The sequence below is a fragment of the Manis javanica genome, chromosome 1, assembly GCF_040802235.1.
Source record: "Manis javanica isolate MJ-LG chromosome 1, MJ_LKY, whole genome shotgun sequence".
Classification (NCBI taxonomy): Eukaryota; Metazoa; Chordata; class Mammalia; order Pholidota; family Manidae; genus Manis; species Manis javanica.
In genome coordinates this window covers 177,996,230-178,019,524 of record NC_133156.1, presented here as the reverse complement: position 1 = coordinate 178,019,524, position 23,295 = coordinate 177,996,230, and the positions used below count along the sequence as shown (strand labels likewise).

The 23,295-nt window shown below is 34.7% G+C and overlaps 1 protein-coding gene and 1 long non-coding RNA gene across 3 annotated transcripts in view; both read right to left on the bottom strand.

Moving 5' to 3' along the window:
* The window catches only part of LOC140849645 (uncharacterized), a 38,720-nt gene extending 35,001 nt beyond the window's left edge, over positions 1-3,719 (bottom strand). Inside the window, exon 1 of the long non-coding RNA XR_012131784.1 lies at positions 3,453-3,719. This is a non-coding gene — a long non-coding RNA (uncharacterized lncRNA). The remainder of the gene's footprint in view (positions 1-3,452) is intronic.
* Positions 1-23,295, bottom strand: part of LRRTM4 (leucine rich repeat transmembrane neuronal 4) — a 694,254-nt gene that overhangs the window by 94,862 nt on the left and 576,097 nt on the right. The window lies entirely within an intron of this gene.

Here is a 23,295-nt window from a genome sequence, read left to right as displayed (position 1 = left end):
ATGGTCAGGTTTATTCAGTTTCTGTTTCTTCCAGAAGGTCTGTTGGGTATAGTACTTTGCTTTCTCAGCTCAAGTGTCAATGCAATCATTTCAACAGCCACAATCTCTGTCCTTCCCTGGGAAATTTATGTTGTTTTTTGCTGTTTCTTAATCTTGACATGGGCATTAAAATCTGCCAGGCTGATAGAGCACTCCTTTGCTTATGTGAGAAAAATATTTCTTTATTTTTCACTTTACTATTTTTTTAGGAATCATAATACAATATAGTGATCCAGATTAATCAGTAGCAATAAAGACAGTATTTATAATTTCAAATAAGAGCATGGGAGGAGGATTAAAGAAGTGTGGTAGTGGGTTTGAATTTCCTGTGACTTAGAGCCTTCTCTAACCTTAAATACATAGTGGCATTTTTTTCTGAAATAACACAGACACATATGAAAGACATCTGCAAATTCTATGGTCTTGCTATGATCACTTTGGGCCCAAAGCAACTAAGCCAGTGTGCATCCAATGAGGCTGGATGGAATGTTTCTTGTGAGGATTCTCATGCTGTGTCTATGATGAGTACAAGAACATTCCAACTGAGCCACAGGGTTGGACAATTGTTCACTTAGGCATTTAGAAAAAAAAGTAAGGCGTTTTTATTTTGACATTGCTATAAACAATGACACGTGCTTGCCCATTACTTCAATTAAATTAAGATAAAGAAAAATGGGGCTGTGCTTGCTAACCCCTGCCTGTTTGGTGCTGTTTGGTGTCTCTGCTACGCAGCTGCTAAGGCCTGGGGGTAGTGTGGGTGCTTGTATCCCTGGAGCACAGTCCTCTTGGGTGACACTGTGTCTTTGGGAGGTGAAGAAGCCTGGATTAAATGCAATTCACAGCAGCAGTTCGGAAATGCTTTCTTCAGGATCTAGCAATCACTCGTTATTTGTTGCTTCTACCAAAAAATTGCTGTGAACTTTGTTCTTTATTCAGGGCAGTGCATGGAAACGGTGATAAAGCCAACTGCCACTTCTCAGGTGAGAAACAAATGCTGTGAAATGCTATTGTCCTGAAAAGATCATCCTGAAGGTCATTGCTCTGGGCCAGACACAATAATGATAGATACTAACAGCATGACTTTCCTGACTGAAAGGAAAAGAAAACTGCTCTGAGGAGAGGGAGAGGGAAATAATATGTGTGTGTGTGCGTGCGTGTGTGTGTGTGTGTGTGTGTGTATACACACATATATATATGTGTATATATATATATGTCTGTATATTACATATAATAAAATAATATATAATAAATAACATCAGGGAATGCTCTGTAAATGTCATCTTTCTGGTAAACTGAAGATCTTACATATATTTGCTGACTTTGAAGGAGAATTGGAGCTAAAAGAGAGAAATGTAAATTTAATAAATGAAAACACCTAGCTGGCAAGATGAATTCTTGTTTGCAGAAAGCCTCTTGACTAAGGGTATCACCACCTATCTATTCAGTGGTGTAAGCTAAAGCAGATCCTACTCCCCAACAACTTTTCTGCCCTCCAGTTATCTACGATTGTGAGGGCAAGTCATACACCAACCCAAGAGAATCCACATTTGGAAGCATTTAGGTGGTGACTTCCACACATCCCACTGTGGACATTTCTACCTCCCACTTTCCCACTACTTTCATTTAAATTCTTCTATTATTGTGGATTTGTCCAATTCCAGGCTATTAGAGAAAATCTAACTGCCTAACTTAGCAAAGAGAACTGCTAAGATCCAGGTACTCACATATAATAATTCAGTACTCAAAATGCCTTTGTGAGAAAGATATAACGGAGTGTGTGCTTGTGTGTGTCTCCATATCAGAAAATTAGGATTCAAAGGTGATGTCCTCTAGGTCACATAGCTAGTGTAGTGGATATGGCATTCTGAACATTGTATGTATGAATTCTGAACTGTGAGACACCAAATTTAACATTGTTTTCACTTTACTTTGCAGAAAGAAGAGTTTTATATTTATTTACCTTTAATTCCCCCATCCCTTGCCTGAAGTTCATGGTTTTTCATATAATAATGTTCAATAAAAACTAGTTACATACAAATAACTAAAACACACCCACCCCCTAAGAAATTAATAGAAAACAGAGAGGTAGAGAGAGTCATTTTCCTTATATATTTATTACCAGTTTGATTTCTAACAATTCTTCTGATGATGTAAAGGCTAAGATAATCACTTTCACAAATCATTAACTCTCAGGGACCTAAAATAAAATACACTGGGGAGCTGAGTGAGATCCAAAAGTGTTCATCTGGTTGGAATATCAAGTTGTACTTAATAAGATGAAATTTAATAATGTTAAATCCTGTACTCAGATTTAAAACACAAAAATTTGCAAGACTTAAAAATATTTAGGCATACTTAGCCTAAACTAGCTCACTACATTTGAGCATGGGAAACCAAACAAATTATATCCCACTTAGAGAATGATGATCAGAGTTACTAAGCAAATTGGAAATAAAAGGCATTTGCTAAGAGAATGAAAGTCTTGAGGAAAGTATGATAGCCTTCTTGCAATAATTTACTATGATTATTTGGGACAAAAATTAAATTAATTTGATTTCTTTTTGAAATAGTGGGATTCATATCAAAAGGCAAAATATTGGAGTAGAGGAATTTCCTTTCACTATGTAACCAAGTTGGCCAAAGAAAGAATGAAATACCCAGGAGGTAAAAATATTCTCATTCTCAAAACTGTTTATGCAGAGATTTGAAAACCATTTGTTGAACACCAGGGGGAGCTTGGGAAAAGATGACAGAGCAGGAAGGCAAGGCGGACACCTCCACCCACATATACAGCAAGGGAGCAACTACAGCAAATACAACTAACCCTGAAAATGACCTGAAGACTGCTGAAAAGCCCACCTACACCTCGTGAGGGAGAGAAGACCACACAGAAGGGAAAAGTGGCAGGGCCGGGTTTGATCAGCACCCCAGCCCTTCCCCCATTCCAGCCCACAAGTGGAAGGTCAAGGAATGGAAGAGGGAGGGGTAGGTGGTCAGGAATCCTTCACACCTGGCTCTGGACCTCTGCTCTGGGAACATGAATCCACATTGCATTGGGCTTGGGTGATTAATGGGACTGGACCTGAGGGACAATCAGAGCACTCTGAGAGGCTGAGATCCAGCCACTTTGAAGGACAGGCAAGCATCATCACTCTTGCTGAGACCCAACACAGAGGACAGTTTGAAATATTTGCCAGCAGCAGGAACGGTACCAGAGGGCTGGTTGTTGAAGGGAGCTCTCTCCTGAGGAGAAAGGGTAGGTGGACTACACTTCCCCAGCTGCTTGGGTGCTCACAGGAGCCAGCTCAAAACACTCCATTCTCTTCACTGGTGACTCAGCCCCAAGGCATTTACCTGCACATCCTCCCACCTGCCTCAGCCCTCTTGGCCCAGCAGCAGTCAGACTTTGTTACCTGGAAGGTAGTAGGAAGCTATTCAGCTTTATCAGCCCTCTCTCAGCCCAACTGGGGAGGTGCCTGCAGGAGCCAGCTCCAAATGATCCTTTTGCCTTGCTTGCAGCTCAGCCCCTGAGCTGTGCTCCCCTGCACACCTACCCAGCCCAGACCACCAGCACAGCAGCATCACCATTGCTGCTAGGCAGTCAGAGGGCAGCCCTGCCCGCATTGTTCCCTCAGAAGCACCACTGCATGGCAAAGGCACAGAGGGAGTTGTCAGATGCTGCTTACAGAGATCAGCCCTAGCCAGCAGACAGGCAAAAAGGCAGCCCCACCCACCAACAGCAAGTGTGGCTTTACCAAAAAAGAGAACCAGGCACTGGTGAGCAAAGAGTCTTGAGCTTCTGGGCACCACAGGATGCCTTCTTCTTAAAGCCATTATTCTCTAGACCAGGAGGCATCATGTATCTATGTAATATAAAGGAAGAAATACAGAAACCCAGACAAAATGAGGAGGCAGAGGAATATATTCCAAGCAAAGGAACAGGATAAGATACCAGAAGAGGGCTAAATGAAATGGAGATCACCAGTCTTCTTGATAAATATTTCAAAGTGACAGTCATAATGTTGCTCACTGATTTCTAGAAGAGAATTGGTGATCTCAGTGACAATATCAACCAAGAGACAGAAGATTTGAAAAAGAGCCAATACGGTAACTGAAATGAAAAATACAAGGGAAGGAGTGAATAACAGATTGCTGCAAGTAGAGGAGACAATCAATGAGATGGAAATCAGAGAACAGGAAAACATTGAAGCTGAGGAACAGAGAGAAAAAAGAATTTCTGAAAACAAGAGGATGCTAAGAGACTGGGTGACAGCTCCAGATGAAACAATATTTGCATAGTAAGGATACCAGAGGAGAAGAGAGAGATAAAGGAATAGAAAGTTTCTTTGAAGAAATAATTGCTGGAAACTTCTGCAGTGTGGAGAAATAAACAGATACCCAGGTCCTGGAAGTTCAGAAAGCCCCTAACAAGATGAACTCCAGGAAGACAACACCAAGACATACAATAATTAAAGTGACAAAAATTAAAGACAAAGAGATAATTTTAAAAGCAGCAAGGGAGAGGCAGACAGTTACCTATAAGGGAAACCCCATAAGGCTATCAGCAGATTTCTCAGAAAAAACTTTACAGGTTAGAAGGGAAGGGCATGAAGTATTTAATAAATTGAAATGGAATAATCTACAACCAAGAATCTTCTACCCAGCAAGATTATCATTCAGAATTAGAGAGATTAAAAATTTTCCAGATAAATGAAAGTTAAAAGAATTCACCACTACCAAAACAGCTTTACAGGATATGTTAAAGCAACTTCTGTAGATGGAAATGTTTGTAGGTCTAAATATTTTTCATCAGCAAAAATAAACCCACAGTAAAAGTAGTACACCAATTACTAAGCAAGTGTGAAGATAAAAAAAAGTAGTAAAATCAACTATATACAAAATCAGCCAAGGGATAAACAAAAAAATGTAGATTATGACATCTAATACAAAAAGTATAGAGTAGGAGGAAGAAGAATAAAAAGAAGTACTTTTAGATTGTGTTCAAAATAGAGTAACCATCAACTTAATATAGGCTGCTGTATAATCAGGAAGTTATCTATGAACCTTGTGGTAACCACAAATCTAAAACCTATAAAAGATACACAAAAAATTAAAAAAAGAAATCCAAACACAGTACTAAAGAAAACCATCCAATAACAAGAGAAGAGAAACAGAGAGGAAAAAAGGAACAAGGAAACACAAAAGCAAATAGAAACCAATTAATAAAAGGGCAATAAGTACACATCTACCAATAACAGGCTTAAATGTAAATGGACTGAATGCAAAAAACAGGGAGATAAAAGAAAGACTACAGTATTTGTATCAGAGAACATAGACTTCAAAACAAAGAAAGTAATAAGAGACAAAGGACATTATATAATAGAGGGATCGGTCCAACAAGAGGATATAACAATTATAAATATCTATGCACCCAACATAGGAACACCTATATATGTGTAAAACAAATACTAACAGAACTAAAGAGGTAAATAGACTGTAACTCAATCACTGTATTGTATATTTGCAACCAATATAATATTGTGTATCAACTATACTTCAATAAAAAAAAAGAGTGAGTCCAAAAATAAATAAAAACTATTTGTTGGGGATTTAAAAGAAGTGATTTCAGTATCAGATGGTGCTTATAATCCCATCTAATCTTGATTCTTGTTTACTTATATTCTTCATATTATCATGGGGGGAAATTGTTACCAGGTCCTGGCACCATTCTCCACTCTCACTCTTGGTTAGCTTAGGTTGGCCCACCACACTCTCTCATAGCACAAACAAAGATTATGTAGCACTTTGCACACATTTTGCTATTTGGACTATAAGCTCTATGAGAGCAGGGACAATGTCTATCTTGATATTCATGATCTACACACCTTCCTGGAAGAAGAAGTCAATAAATATTAATTGACTACTTAATCATGTAATAGAGTTCCCTTTTCAGGAGCCACTTTCTGGTCATAGTCAAGGGCCAATATACCATTTATGCCAACAACACCATAGTACCTAGGGAATGGGCATAGGCCATCTAGGCTAAAGGTCATTTTAAATACAGCTTACAAAATTTAAAAGTCTTTTCCAATGTAACATTTTCAATTTTGTACTCAGTGTTTATCTATCCTCATCACTTTGTCAAAGAAGATACTATCCTTTCATCAAGCTCTTATTCTTAGTTGGAAGATGTTTGTTTTCCTGGATTTTTGCCTAACTTTTCTTTGAGTATCTGGACTCACATGATTTTGAGCTCTGTCCCATGACTCCTGAAAGTCAAGATTTAAATGGTATTTTAGAATCAGGGGGATCTCCAAAATATTTCCCTATTTCAAAGAATAAATCAAGCAGAAATATACATGCTTAGAACTTAGATATTGACTAAGTAAAAGGCAAACGCTATACAGTTACTTTTTAAACAAAGGAAATTGAGCTGTTGTCATCTGATGATTTTGTTCAATATATAACAGAAAGACATATTAAGACTGTGAGATATTCCTGGATAGTAAGAAACTAAAGCAAATTATCTCCAGACTTCTGAAGATTATGGAGAGAGTCCAGAATACTACTTCCCATTATGACAAATGTTTTGTATACCAATGTTCCCATGTGGAAATTCCTTAAGTTATTTTAAGAAAGATACATGTTACTATCAGGATGACCAATAAAAGTTCCACATAAGAATTCACTTAGTGGCGGGAAAGAAAGAAGCAGCTGGGGAGGGGTCTGGTAATATTTCACATCCCATCCCTGAATGTAAACAAAATAGAGTAACTTGGCACTGTATCCTTCCAGACTAGGACAGTGCTCCTGCCAAAGAAGAATCTCAATTACCTACCTCCCTGCAAGAACTGTCCCAAGGTTAAGGAATTAAATTCCACCCATGGCCACTGAACATTTCAGAAGTTAATTTAAACCTCTGTATGTCCTTGCGTTGAGGAACAGTCTTAGTTCCCACCATCCTTCTCTTTGAAGTCTCGTCTAGCTCACCAACAGGAAATGATTATGAGGTAGTGATCTCATTTTGAACATTTTCCTCAGGGTTTTCATCAGCTCTGCCAGTTACCTTTCTTTCCTCAGAGCAATTTCAATTTCCTTATGACTCAGCAAGCAGCATTTGGATCGATACCGTATTTTTTCCTCTTTTAGTTTTCTATTGGCCCTTCATCTTTGTATTTATTTTTTTCGAAGAAAAATTTAAAACCTTTCCCTTCTAAAAGGCAAAACTTTGAAAACTCTGAACTGTATCCTTTTTTCAAACAATCCTTTATTGGTGTGTCATGTTGTGTCACATCCCTTTCATTAACTCGTTTCCTTGTATTGTATCAGTCAATGAACAAGTGAGAATGAGGGACTGAATGGAACAAGAATCCTTAGGATGTGGTGTGGTGTTTACTGCGTAGGTTTCTTTGAAGCTTTATAACAAATTCTGCCAATGAATACAAATATGAAAGCCTTTAGTCTGTGTTTTTGCAAACCAGATTGGACACGAGTAAGACAAAGTATACAAGAGGTAAAGATGAAATACCTGGGATGTGGCCAAAACCCCGGAAATACCTTTGCTGTTGATTTCCTCTGGGTATATTTGGTGTGGATGCTAAGTGTGGTTGTTTTAATTTTTGGTTTGCTTTCTTTTATGACTGTTAGAAGTTAACTGCTGTAATAAATCCTTCAGGGATTTCTTTCAGCTGAAGAGATATTTGCCATTAGCTTAATGTGCAACTGATGCTACAGCGATCCTGAAACCACAAACAATATACTCCCATCACTGCTTGTAGATTTTTCCTCTTTGATGATACCTCTTTAACATGTAATCACTGGCTTGACCTTGTGAAAAGTGTTGCTCTTGTCGATTTACCCTTTTAGCATTCTGAAGTATATGCTATCTGGTATAGAATATATAGAGAATATATTTCCCTTGCCTGTAACATACCCATGTAAACACATGTATATTAATTCTTGTTGCACTTAGGAATAGGAATTTTGCCTATTCCATCTGTAAGTCTCAGGACACATAGGACTGAGGTTGAAAGCCTTAAATAGCTTTTGGAATTTTCTAGAGAAATCAACTTCATGAAAAGTTCTTAGTGATTCTTACTGTCAAGTTAACCAAAAAAGCCCAACTGAATTAATTCAGTTGTGGAGGCTTTTCCTGTCAATGCAGATGTCTTGTCCCATGCAGGATATTAGGATCTTGGCTAATATATCATAGGCTGAGTTAAGAAGAGAATATAATGTCATCTGATTGAGTTAAGGATTTTATTTCAACTGAACTTAGCCCATCTATAGTAAGATTTGAGAAACATACTCTTATCCAAAATTAAAACAAAGCTGTATTTTCCTGATATTTTTATTTTCTTTTTGCTTGGATGGTTAAATTAATAGCTCATGAAGGTATCAAATTTAGAACCCAGTTTATCCTCCTACACAAGTCTGAATCATATTTATTAAAATTTCAGTATCTTCTATCTATAGACAGATGCCAGGGTCAGTTTTCAACAAAATTTTTTGAGTGTGAACAGAATAAGAAAAAATATCTCTCATTTATATAGCACCTTTCAATCAGAATGTTCTTTGTATACTGTACATGGTTAATTTTTCCCCTCAAATATATATGCGTTAAACTCCCACAGATCTATCAGCAATTTCATGGGGCTATTTTAGGATGATGTTAGAGAAAGACTTCAGTAGAACAAAAAAGCCTAGTGTAGCCTTCACTCAACCTAAGGAAGTTCAAGCTATTTTATATTGTCTAGTTCTGTGTGGAAATATTGCTTAAAACATTGAAAAACATGCAGTGGATTTTTAGGGAGTGATAAGCAGGAGGGAGACTGGTCACTTAAGTAAAGAGATGGATAATAACTTAAACTGTGTCAGACCCAGGAGAAAGAGGATGAAGCAGATCTCTGGTCATTCTGGGGACTTTCTGAACAGGCTTTTTTACCCCTACGAAAGCACCATTTGTCCCTTTCTGTTCTTAAGTACCTGTATTCTCCTCATACCTTTCCTGGCTACCCTGTTACACTTGCTTTCAGGAAATTTATTTAACCCTATGGTAGGGAATTTATTTAACCCTATAGCATGTCCAGTTGTTAACAGTTTTATTTGACTTCTCTGGAGTTTTGTATTTTAAAAGCTAATAACACTTTAAAGTAACAAAGACAATTTGAAGCAGCAAAGAGATTGAGGAGAAGTTGAAGAGAGTGAGGCATCTTTGCTCTTCAAATTGTATAGCAGTACTGTCACCAGTTTCATGTATTTCTTATATTAGGCTTGTCTTAAACTTACGAATGCAGACCCGCAAAGCTGGGAAATCTTATGGGATACTGTTTGCCTTATTCTGAGTCTGATTTGAAAAATGAATGGGAAGTGGGAAAGGGTAGATGATTGATTTTCTTAAAAAAGGTCAGCCCTTTGGGGGAATTTTTAAAAATGTCTGTCAACTCCAGAAATATATTTAAAAACATGACCATTATTATGTGTGATATAAATAAACTTATACCATTAAAATCAAAATACAACTAAGGGCAAATGAATTTATTTACCTTAGAAAACAGGATTGAGTGTTTATAAGATTATGAGAAAAGTTGAAAGAAAGCCACAAATTAAAATAACACCAATGACAACAAAATACTCTAGAAGAAAACTACATATTAACTAATAGTAGTAGTGCTAGTGATAATATCCTATGAAGTAGTACATTGCTTGACATTGTACACACAAATTTACCTTTGCTTTCTTATAAATGTCCTTCAGTTGAGTGATAGCATAATCCATTTAAGTCAGAAGGTGAGATGTTTTCACTATAAATGGGAAGGAAAAAGAGACTTAGGGAGGCAGAAAACAATTACCCAAGTTGGAATATTGCCAGAGCACATAGATTAACAGTTCCATCCTGGGAGAAGTATCCTAGGGTCTTTAGTGCTCACTAGTAGCCAGGATCCTTCTTTTATTTCTCACCAGAAAGACATATGATCTTTTATCCTACTGGAGTCATCCAGTGTTTCCTGCTTGCTCAGCATTTTTGCATACCAGTGCCTTTTACTGCCTTCTCCAGCAAGAATATATAGCCTGCATTTGGATCTGTGGAGGTGCTGAGTAGTCTGACAAGGTCTTTTCAAAAGCATTATGTGCTGCGTCTTGCAATAAGAGGTATTATAACCTCCCTGGCATCTCTCTCCAAGTCCTTTATTATTGAAAAAATGATTACATGAGAATAGTTCAGAACACCCCCAACTCCATATTCAGGGTTTCCCAAAAGAAAGAACTGAAATCTTTTGGATAAAATATTTCTTTGGGGAAAAAAAAAGAAGGCTGGTAAATGTGATAGAGCAAGTGAGGTATGTAGCAGGTGAATGAACCTTTTCCCAGTATCTCCGATTCTGCTGCTCAACAGAGTAGCAGGCTTATTCCTTTCCTAGTACTTTAGAGGTTGTATTTTTCTCCATTTGCGCACATGTAAAACTTACAAAAGTTAAACCTCTCCTTTTCCCAAGTGATTTTCTTCAGTAAGAAAAGTCAAGAAAACTTACTGAAAAGAGAACGGGCCACTATATCTGGAGAGTGCCACTCAAATTGCATGCTTGTAGCATGACTTTGTTTACCAAATGAATGTAATCACCATACACAAGGGTTACATGGATACAGATAGTTAAATGATAAGATATTAGGAAACCACACACAGAAATGCTTGAGCACAGCTGATCCCCAATAATACATAACTTAAGCATCCTTTTTTGTCCTAAACTTTGGTCTCTGAATGAATCCAGGGACACTGCTCCTGATAACGCTTGCAGAGTTCTCCATCTCACAGATGACATTATTAGGTTGTGACACAATACAGTGTAGATTATAAATCCTTTGGAAAAATCAACACAGCACCAACATGGTTACCCATACTTTAAGATTGCATTTTCTGTACTATAGGAAAACAAACATTCTAACTTTCATATTATGTAGAGTTGGTCAAGTAGAAAAAAAGAATTTTAATTAAAAGAAGTGTTGGGAAACCCTTTTGTCAAGCTCACCTTAAAGCTTCAGATTATTGTGTGTGATGCACAACAACAAAATTTAGCATTCAAATGATTTCTAGTCCAATCTCTTGATTTAACAGATAATGGATTTAGTCACAGTGGAGTTGAGGATTTGACTAACATCATGTGTAGTAGTTAGCAGAGCATCTAGAGTGCACACTATAATCTACTTTCAACCACTAAATAGTATAGCAATCTAAACAATCCTGCCACATCTTCTAGCAAGGATATTGTAAGTAATCTCATATATTTAACTACAAAAATCTTATGTTCCTACCATAATTTATGCATCCTATTTAAACATTTTAAAACATGTAAAACTGTGTGGTAGAAAGACTCTGAGATGACTCCCAGTGATTTCTGCCTCCTTCTACTCATGTGCTTCTATAGTCCCCTCCAACTCAATGGGCAGGAACTATGACTTGCTTCTACTGAATATAATATCACAGTTAATGGGCTATCACTTCTGTGTTTACATCACAGATACATTTGACTTAAACAACACAGGGGTTGGGGTACCAACCTAACTTAATTTGTACAAAATTGAAAACCCACATATAATTTTTGACTCCCTCAAAACTTAACTACTGATAGCCTACTGTTGACTGGAAGCCTTATGGAGAACATACACACTCAATTATCACATGTTCTGCATGTTATACTCATTATATACTATAATCTTACAATAAAGTAGCTAGGAGAAAGAAAATGTTTTTTTCAAATTTTCACAAATCTCCAAAAAATTTTCCAATATGTTCATTGAACATAATCCACATATAAGTGGACTTATGCGGTTGAAACCCATGTTGTTTAAGGGTCAACTTCAATTGTAAATTTTGTTTTGCTAACAGACCGTCTGTCTTCCTGGTTTCGCTGAAGCCAGCTGCCATATGATGCACTGCCCAATGCAGAGGTCCAGGTGGTGAGGAACTGAGGCTTACCCATAACACATAGCAAGGAATTCAATCTCTCAGTCACACAGCCCACAAGGCTCTTAATGCTGTCAGCAGCTATGTAAGTAAGCTTGCAAGAGGATCCTTCCCTTCAGATTTTCAGATGAACACTCAGCACGGGACAGTGGTTTGAGTGGGGCCTTGTGAGAGACCCCAAAGCTAAGGATCCAATTAAGCAATGCCTGATCTCCTTACCCACAGAAGCTGTGAGGCAGTAAATATGTATTCTTTCGAGCTGCTAAGTTTGAGATAATTTGTTAAGCAGCAATAGATAACTGATACAGTTTGCTTCTGAGTAAAATAGCAATACACAACATTTAAAGGAAATAAATCCTGTACACATTCAAGGGAATGTAACTGCAATAAAGGAAACTTTTTTTTTTCCTTTGATCTTCAGGATAGATTAAAATCAGAGTCATGAAACTTCTATTAAAATTATAATAGAACAACTGTAACCATGAACCAGTAAGAGCCATAATGAAAATGGAATTGATAATAGAAGAAAATTACAATTGCTCTCCAAAATGTGTTTGTTCACAACAAAGTAGTTCTCCAAATGTCACTCTCTACTTGCCTGTATTTTCCCTTCTTGAAATATTCAGGTGATACCTCCAGGACCCATACATGGTTTTGGCTTCATTTGCTCTCCTTAAGAACTTACTGTCTGTGTCACTCACATGACACTTAAAAAATATGACTGATACTGCTGGTGGATGCACAGACATACTGTATTTTGTCTCCCTAATATGCCCTTGTAAGTGAGTGAAACTTCTTAAGGATAAGGACAATGTCATTTATCTCTCTAATACCAGCAAAATCTACAGTAGCTTATTACATAGAAGATACTAAAAAATATGTCTTAGTAGATGATGGTGATGATGTTGACAAAAGAAATAATTCTTCTCTATTTAAGAAAAAATTCAAATATTGAAATTCTTCCAGACATGAAGAAATCCATATGCATCCTAGCATAGAAAATTAGGTAGTTTGGTTGGTACTTTAAGACCCAGAGCCCTTCTCACACAGGTGCGTTTCCCATCACCTAGTCAGTCACCTATGCATACACAGCTTATTTGTAAAACCAGCTCTGGAAAAAAAAGCCACATCCTCTGAGCAATCATTGATTTTTCTTTTGGCATCTGGGCAGGTAATTAGGCTAAGACTTTGCCCTTGTCTTTAAATTCGGTGATAGCCTCGTGACCCTGGCATGTGTGAAATAAACATGTGCTTCTGGGTAACATTTTATCATATGACCTTATTGTTAATCATCAAGGTATGTTGCTTGAAGCCACAAAATTTAACAGGCAAGCACATGAACCAGGCTGATAGATTGATAACCCAATCCTGATGCTAATGTATTTAAACACAACAGAACTCACAAAGAGTGTACAGAATAAATATAAGTATTGATTCCTTCTTTTGAAGGTCAGTCTTCTTTGGTCATTTGAATCTCTTGAAAATGTATAAGGTTGATTTTTCCTAATAGCATATCCTATTTATTGTAAACAGTATTTAGGCAAAAGTTTAAAACTTAAGGAAAAGTTGCTGATATCAACCAAAACTCTTCCTCCTACAGGAATGTTGGGATACTTTACTGAAAATTCAAGTCATTCTGTATAGGAAATGTCTGTTTTTCTTGTTGCACATTGGCATATAATTTTTCTTCTGGCTGAAACATTCTGCCAAACACTCTTGGTCTGCCTAAATCCTGCTTATCCTTCTTGTCTCATGCTAGACAACATTTGAGGAAGTCTCAACAAATCAAAATTGACTTTCATTCAACAAGCTTTGCATTGACAAATTTTTGTCATGTTCTCCTAGTACCTTACTCTTCTGTGCCAGCACATACATGTACAATATCACACTTAAATTGCCCAAATCTTAATTCCATAACTAGACTGTAATCCTTAGTAGGGCTAGGACAATGTCTTGCACACCACTATACTTTCAAAGTAGGCACAGAGCTAGCCATATAGTAAAATAGCAATAAATGTTTGGTAAATAGAGGGCTGGGTGAATGAACAGCCTGATTTAATATGTAAATTAAATTATGAGTATATTTTGTGATGATTAAATATTGATAAGATTTTTAAGGCTGTGTAATATTCCATCATGTAAATGGGCCATTGTTCATTTAGAAAATTGTTTTTTTTTTTTGGTCCTTAATGTTACTTTTAATGCTATTTTAGATAACAATTCAGTGGTCCACTTTGTAATGGAATCCTAATCTCTATTTCTGATGATTTCTTTAGAATAAATTCTTAGAAGTAGAGTATTTTTACAGTTTCTGACACTACTGCCAGATTACTTTTCTGAATGATTAGTGATTAAAATAATGTTAATAGTAGACACAGTTTATTTCTTAATATTTCTTTATTTTATATGTGACAGCCTCAGCTCTCATGTCATAGTTAGGTGATGAAGGTCAAATATTCTATTGATATGGCATATGTATTACAATAATTTGAATTTTACATCTCTTTAATTTGGCTCACTTTTCTATTGGAGTAGCATCTGATTTGTGGAGTTATTTTTATGTCCCTATATTCTGCTGCACAATGGCAGAAACTAGAAGCTTCCAAACAACCACCAAGTGGCATACAGGTAAAAATAGCCATTTGTTTACTAACAGATACAGCACAGGGTTTTTTTTTTTTTTGTTAATGATGCACTCAGGAAGGGCATATATTTGCTTTAAATTTTAAGGTGGATCACTACTCTTATGGTAAAACATAAGAGACAGTAAAAGATGTGCCTGCTACCATTGTTAGCTAATTCCTTCCACATCTGGCTTCTTCAAGAGCTTTACAAGAAATGCTTCTTTAATACCTCTTAAATACTTCTCAATAATTTCTCTTAATGCTTCTCTTTGATTTACATGAACATCTCATAATCACATACTCTATTGCTTTTAGACCATGCACAGATGTATTTTATAGACCTCTATATAGTCAGGAGGCCATATCTAGCCCATACCTGACATTTTCTTGTAGGAATATATCATTGAAAAATGAATGAATTGTGAGTGAATGAGCAAATGAATAAATCAGTTAAATAAAATGTATTTCCATCCCTTTGTCATTGCAGAGAGTGGGGTTATTATGGAATAAGAAAGTTGAACTTTGAGGATTAGCAAATGTTAGGAAAAAAAACCACTCTGGCTTTTGCTTGTTTCTCTTTATTTTCAAGAACTATCCTTTATCTGAATTAAGCACTGTTGTCAATAATCGTTCATAATATGAAAAAACTGAATATGTTTATATAGGTTGAGATCTCTTTCCTCCCACTGGCCCACTAATCTGGGTGGTCACTTTATATCCTCAGTGGAAGCCATCCTTCCAAAGGCAACAATATATTTTAAGACTATGTATCATTAAAACTATAGGCAATTACCACAGGCAAACTTTTACTTCAGCTGAATATTGTCACAGTGTCGTCAAAAATATGCTTTTCATTAGAGGGTGCCTACATGTTAACACATGTTCAGTGAGAGTATATTTACTAATTTGGGATACCAGTTATAGGAAAAAGCCATCTTTCAGCTTGTTGCCATCTTTATAATAATTGAATTTAATGAGCTCTTTTCCTACTGTCCCCAAGGAATCTCCTTTCTAATCAAGTATAATTGGTGTTTTCCCTTGAGGACCATACACACATAGTAAAGAACATACTATACCTAAAGATTTTAGAGGAAAAATGAGGGTTTTTTCCTTTAAAAAATGAGTAAGATTTAGATTGATTTCTGTTAAATCCTCAGATACATATAAGTAATTTTAAAGTAATATTCATTTATAATATCTCTTAACTCAAAAAGACATTTAAAAAGCTAGTGAAAGACCAGATGTAGTGCTGGGTTCCAGAGGCATTAAACTGCCTAAAACTTTGCATTCATGCATTAAGTTAGAAGATTGCTACATAATTTTTACAAGTTTAAAGACCTGGAAAATGTATGGGAATGAATATTGTTTTGACTGAAATATCTCTGTCAGGTATTACATAATAAGAAAAACTTAATTTTTGTTCTCCTTAGATAAAAACAGAATGGAAACATACAACCTATAAATCCAATACTCAAAACTAATGTCTCCCATTTTTCATTTTTACCTTAGATTTTGTTTTAAAACAAACTCTTATATGCAAAGTTGAACATCTCTTTATACCCTTTCCCTTGCTCCCTTCAATTTTAGTTCAGGAATGTGAAGTCAGGGAAACTTTCCATAAATAGAGCAAATACAGGGTTGAAAAAATTAAGGAAAAAAATGAAAAGACATGAAAAATGAGTGAAGGAAATTTGACATCTGTCTAGAGGTATTCTAGAAAAGAGGGCATAAATAAAAGAAAGAAGGGAAAGTAAAAAATAAACAAAAGAAAGAAAGGATATAACCCCAAAATTATTGAACGAATACTAATTGGAGCCATGGGAAGACAGTGGATTCAAAGTGATCAGACGCTGGGCGCTGTTGCCTGGGGAATGAGCACAGGCCATGACCAGAGAGATAATGACATTAATTTTTTCCAGAGCAAATTAACAGTCATAATCACAGCCATTATAACAGCAGTAGCCACAGCCTAAGAAGTGAATGATAACCCAATTGGCATTTGATTTTTCATTAGTGACTATGAAGACATGAAGAACATCTTTATCATCCTTAAAAGAATCAGTTTTGAAACCAAAAGTCTGCAGAGCCTAATTAGCAATCCAGTGTGAAGTCAATCATAAAATATTTTCAGACATTTAATAATGCAGAGAATTTACTATTCACACATGGTCTACGAAGTTCTTTTTCTTGTGTTAGCAGGGTATTTCTTTTACTTAAATTTATAATGATAATATATTTTTGGTATTACTGTTATCTAAGAATGTGACTTTTTTGCATTGTTTTTTTAAATGTATTCTTGCTGTCTCTTGTGCTTTATTTTTCAACTTTTTGCCATAGACAACTGAATTTATGTTAAGTTTGCTGTTTTAGTAATCTTAAAAGTCCATTTTAAATTCTACTGGTGTTAGTTTTTAGGAAAAAAATTAAGCCTGATTTTTTTCTAATAACCATTATCCCAAACTGAATAGAATATCTTTAGTCCCTGCTTTCTAAGATGAAAAAGAGGCCATACTTCCCTTTTTTTATACAGTTTGTTTTCTATCTGGTCTTTCATTTTTGTTCCATATTTTAATATATTTCTCTCATGCTTTTACTGTTTCTGTAAAATATTATGATATTTGAGTTATATACTCTAGTTATCTAACACTGCTACTTACACGTAATTCTAATTGCAAGTGGTGGCAAAGCTTACCAGTGGTGTTTCTATGCTAAAAATATGCTGCAGATCCTTTTATTAATACCCTGGTTGGTGAGAGTGATCTTCTGTTAAATCCATATTCATTCATTACATATCTTTCAATAGATGTTACCCATAAACAATAACTTGGTTTAAAATTGAATTTCTAGTATAAAATCCTTTCTCCACAATACTTAGCACAGGATGCTCTACCTCCACTGTGTGCTTAATCATTTTGCGCTTTGGTGCCCAACCTAGGCTGTGAGTGCCCAGAGATGAGGCTGGGTCCTATTTATATTTGCATGTCTACCATGTGGTGATAAGTCTAGCACATAGCAAGTGTCCGATAAATAGTTATTGACTGAAGGCTGCACTAGTTGGAATCAGGTTGCTGCCCCTTATCGTCAGCCCTTTCCCAGGCCCTGAGCCCTTCTTCAGACCCCAGTGGAATTTTTCCTGGCAGGGTTCCACCACACTTCTGAATCCTGAGAGACCAAGGAGACCTCGCCTTGGAAGGTCATTTTAGTAGCAATCCTGCACATTTACTTTAAAGGAAGGAAGAGCAATGCTAAATTTTCAATAGGATTTTTGTAGCCAGACCAAGGTATAGTTTGAGAGCCAGGACCACATGAAGCCAATCCAAAAGTCAAACAGCCCCATTAGGGTGTGCATGACTGGAGTAGGGGAATTGGGGCAAGAGGAGGTCCTATTAGCAAATGAAAAAAGTCAGAAGTTTCTCTCACTATACCCCACTTTTCCCCTCCTCCCATGTTTCCCCCAAGTCCGTACCTTAAGAACGGGGGAACTGGCATAGTCACAGTTTCTGAAAGTTTTCCTGAAAATTACTTTGTCAGCCACCTCAACTTCAGTGATCTGGGAGAACTAGGGTTGAGCACCACAGACAAGCTCCAAATGAATGTGAATTGGCTGGAAGAAAGGTCTTTTACATTAATCTAAACCTAATCAAGCTTTAGATGTTTTATTGGTATCTAATTTAAAGCAAGCCACCCCAGGGAAATGTGATTTTTAAGAACTGCCTTTGAATCCTATTTTTGTTGAGCACTTGATTTTTTAACAGGCACGGTGCTAAATTCATTGTTCTGTTATTTCACTAAATTCATACAACCACCTTGTAAATGAAAGAAGAAAGAAGCTTGGAGAAGTGAATTAACTTGCCCCAGAAATGGAACTAATTATAAGTGATCAGGGAATTCAATTCAGCTTTCAAAACCAAATTATAACTACTCTAATATAATATACAAAATTACATTATATATATGACATTACGTACATGCTGAATGTTAGAAAAAGACTAAATTCTGATGTAAACAAATGTTTAAGCAAACCAGAATTATACCCAAAGACTATTATGTACCTCTTAATAGATTTACACAGTGTATGATGATATGAAATATGTTTTTGTTAAGCCAAGGAGGTAGAATATAAAATCGCATGATTACATACAAAATAAAATATGACTAGAACTAAATATATATATATATATATGATTAAAACAACAATAACAAATCTGGTAGGGTGAAGAAAAAGGAATAAAAAACAATATAATCTTTCTGTTCTTTGGAAATACATACTAAAAACTTTCAAAATGTTGAGACTTTTTACCCAGTAATTCTATTTCTTATAATCTATTTTAAAGAAGTAGTACAAAAAGTAGAAAAACACTTGTGAATAAAGATGTTCATTAAAGTGAAAGATTATAAACAGCTTAAATATTCAAGAGGGCACGTTTGAGAAAAATACAGTGCCCACATAAGATGTAATTTTTATAGAGTTATTATGCCTTCAATCTCTTTTTAATGACAAGGAAAAACTCTTGCAATATAATGGTATGAAGAATTGTCATATACAAAATTGTATGTATAGTATGATCATAAAATATAAGCACAGATAAAGGACTGGAAAGAAATAATGCAAAATGCTGATGTGGTATTCTCTGCATAGTAGGATTATAATTGATTTCCATCATTATTACTTTATGTATTCTACTTATCCATAATCATCATATATATTCTATTTAAAATAGTCACTCAAACTTCCAAACTTTAATAAGCATGATTCTTTTTACAAAGAAATAAACACATTTAAAAAAAGATATTAAATGGTGACTTGAAAAGTAAGATCCTTCCCTATCAGGCTCTTAAACTGTAAAAGAGAACAATAGCATCTTAATTATACGTGTCTTCCCTGTGCCTATCACTGTGTGCTCGATAAATGCTATAACTGAATCAACAACCACGAATGACATGGAGGATTTGATCAGACCAAGGATTTGATCAGGAAGGGATAGCTCACCAAAAAAAAAAAAAGTCTAGAAAATATCACAAACCTGTAGGTGTCTTATGAAAACTACATGACTTTCAACAAATAAATCATAATTTTTCCAGACCATAAGACAGAAATCTTTTCAGTGCATTTGAAGAAGCTAGCAACAGCTCAGATAAATGAACCTGACAAAAATGGCACCCACCAAAAATCTAAAATAAGGTATGGCACTGTAATAAATAGAACCCATTTCTAAATTTAAAAAAAATGTTCAACATAATTTATTAAACCAAAGGTTAAACTTAAAGGCATTTGAGAAAAGTCAATATCCTGAATAGAAAATGAAAGCAAAGGAAGCAAAGGAAAGCTGAGAAAATTAAGAGAAAAAAAGAGTATTAAGAAATGGAAAATCATAATTTTTCCCTTACTGCAACAAAGGATTGTTTTCTCAAACAGCAATATTTGATATAACAATGAGCAGCAGTCCTAATTATTTGAGTCAAAAATACCATGAAACTTTATCATTAATGATAATTAAGTACCCTTAAACTTGTACATAAACACATTATTATGTCATATATGGGAGTACATGGATTATCTTAAATGTCCAACAAATTCAGGTTAAACACGTCTACTATAGAGTCAATAAAACCAATAATGAGATAACATGACTGAAGATGGAGGAAAAAGAGATACATCTTTACTTCAAGATGATATATTTTACTACCTGGAAAACCCAAGGGAAAGGTATTAAAAACCAATAGACTCAATATGCATGTTTGCAAAAATCACTGGTTGCACAAGTAAAAATACAAACACAACTTCCAAGATACTAAATACAAGCATTTAAAAAATGAAGTGGTTAAAAAGCAGATTGGAAAAAAAATTAAATTCTTTGTAAAAATGCTCACCCTATGTGTGTAGGATCTTTACAATCAAAACTGTTCTATTCCTGATATATTTAAAAGAATAAAATAAATAAAAATCTATTATACTAAAAGACAGTCTCTCTAGATGGGAAATTCAGCCAAGAAGGGCATTGATTCCATTAAAACTGATCTGTAGTTTCATTGACATTTTTTGAACTTAATACATTGATTTTCATATTTGTTTGTAGGTCTAAATGTGTATTTCAAAATATTTCAAGGAATAGTAAGAGAAGACTTGCACTGTTTTACTGTAGAGTCATAATTATTCATTTTCAAAACTGTGATGCTAATATCTGAATGTATAGAGAGATCTATGAAATATAAATCCAAGAGAGATAAACAGATAAGCCAAACCTTCCCATAGGGAAAGTACAAATTATTCAATACTGGTTTTGAATTAAGCATTTAACTTATTAAACAGGAAAGAAAATAATTATTTAATATCACATACCAAAGTAAATTCAAGAGAATAGAAGTGTAATGTGAAAGTAAATGTATGCAATATTAAAATTTTGTAATTTTTAATTCAGTATTTCTTGTATGTATACAGAGGCATTTTTTCTAAGCTTCACATCAGTGACAATAATCAAAAGAGAAACATGATGTATGTAATTATGTGACAAATAGCACCATCAGTCCAAAACAGTAAGACACACATTTGCAATATTTAATACTTTATATTTATATTTGCAATATTTAATAATTTATATATATACAAATACTCACACATATGCATGCATCATAAACATGCATTCACACTGTATATTTACATATTTTTGTTTATGTGTGTGTGTGGTATATGTGTATCTATATATGTATAAATATATAAAAATGAAAGCAATAGGAGTTAAAATCAGAAAATGTATACACTATTAAAATAAGAAACTCAAATGGCTGAGGAAAACATGAAAAGATAAAGTAATTAAATTACCTGTAGTCAACGGAACGTGACCCAAAATAATAACGTACTACTTTTTGGCTCTTAAATTGTGAAGACCAATAAAGAAAAAAGGATACTGCCTTGGTTATCAGGTAGAAGCCTTGCTATTCTTCTTATGAATGGAAAAAGTGACAATCTTCTTGGAGCTTTACTGGCTGATATTTATTCAAAGCCTTTGGAAGTATATATACTTTGACCCACATACTATATATGTGTGTACCCATATAGATGTACAGAGACCTAATGTCTGTGTCTTTTGTGTATACAATTTTATATGTACTTTACATATGAAATTATATATATTATAAACATATGTATATGTTTATAGTATACATGTATTTATATAATTTCAAAGAAGAAATACTTTCAATTTTATTCTTGGAATAACAACGAAATGTTAGAAATAGCCTGAAGTTCAATATCAGAGACTACATTATTTATATCATTTGTATGATCATTTCTATAATGGTATGCTAATAGATGACTATAATTATGTTATAGAAGTGTATCTGTTGACATGAAATAATTATACATACATTCACACACTCATAATTGTATAATGCATAATATATATATAAAGATATATATCTTGTTCCTGCACATAAACACACAATTCATATTCTTGATTTGCATACATATTTTACAGTCATAATAAAAATATATTTAAAGCTTAAAAAATAGCTTATTACAAGCAAGGAAATTAAGAAAGTCATTCTGATTTGTTGAGATGGTGGTCTTTGCAATTATCCTTACCAATTTAAATTATCACCTCAACTTCAGATTCTATTCAAATTTCAAAGTTCATTCTAATTATGCAATAGTTTTTCTAGATGTTATTTGGATTACTGTTTCCCTTTCCCTCTGTATTTTCCTATTATAATATTTTTTTTTGTATTTTTCTATTATAATATGAATTTTTCTTTTGCTACTTTGGGGACATGATGTTCATTCAACTTTTTTTTTCGCATGTAACACCTAATTGCAATGTCCAAAGAATGATTTTTCTTTTTCATTATTTGCTGATGAAGTCGTTAATAGTTATAAAATATTTGATGTTTATTAGCTAGTATTAAACATTTTACTTTCTCCTTTTTAAGAGAAAGAATGTGAAATTAAATTCTTCAATAAAGGCATGTCAAGAACTTAATATCTCAACAATTTTTTTCTTAAGGAAGCCCATGTACTTAAATATCCCAAGGTTATACTTCTATTATAACTCTGAATTAGAATGACAGTATCATGGAAAAAATACTTTTATCAAAAATGCATTTTAAAATACACTATTTGTGCATTTATTCTTTTCATGGAGGAGAGGTGGGAACATTTGGTCTTTGCTTTGGTTAGAGAAAATGTGCAATTGATGTAAAATTAATAATGCTATCTTACCATTTTACTCTTACATAATCCAAGATTTTGATTTTAGTTTTGAAAATGCTTCACTGCAGACCTCTTGTCTAGAAGCAGCTTAGACTGAGAAACCAGATATTGATTGTGAGGAATAAATATTTTTCTATAGACTAAAATATTGCTTTTCATGGGTTCAGTCTTACAGAAAAGAAATGGGAACAGCCTTTGCTTGAAATATGTCTCACTTTCAGTGGAATATAAGTGAAAAAAAATCAACTCTCACTTCTTTTGATATTTTCATGATTCTTAAAGATTTTAGTGTTTATTATTTGATTTATGTGAAATTAAGAAAGGCAGGTGATGAAGATAGGTTGGGAAACTGGTGACAGATTCATAAACAAAGATAGAAGGATACTGATTGAAGCGAATGGGAGAACAGGTTAGCTGATGATCTAATTAGCGAGGTGGCAGGCAAGCAAAAGGACTGTACTTTA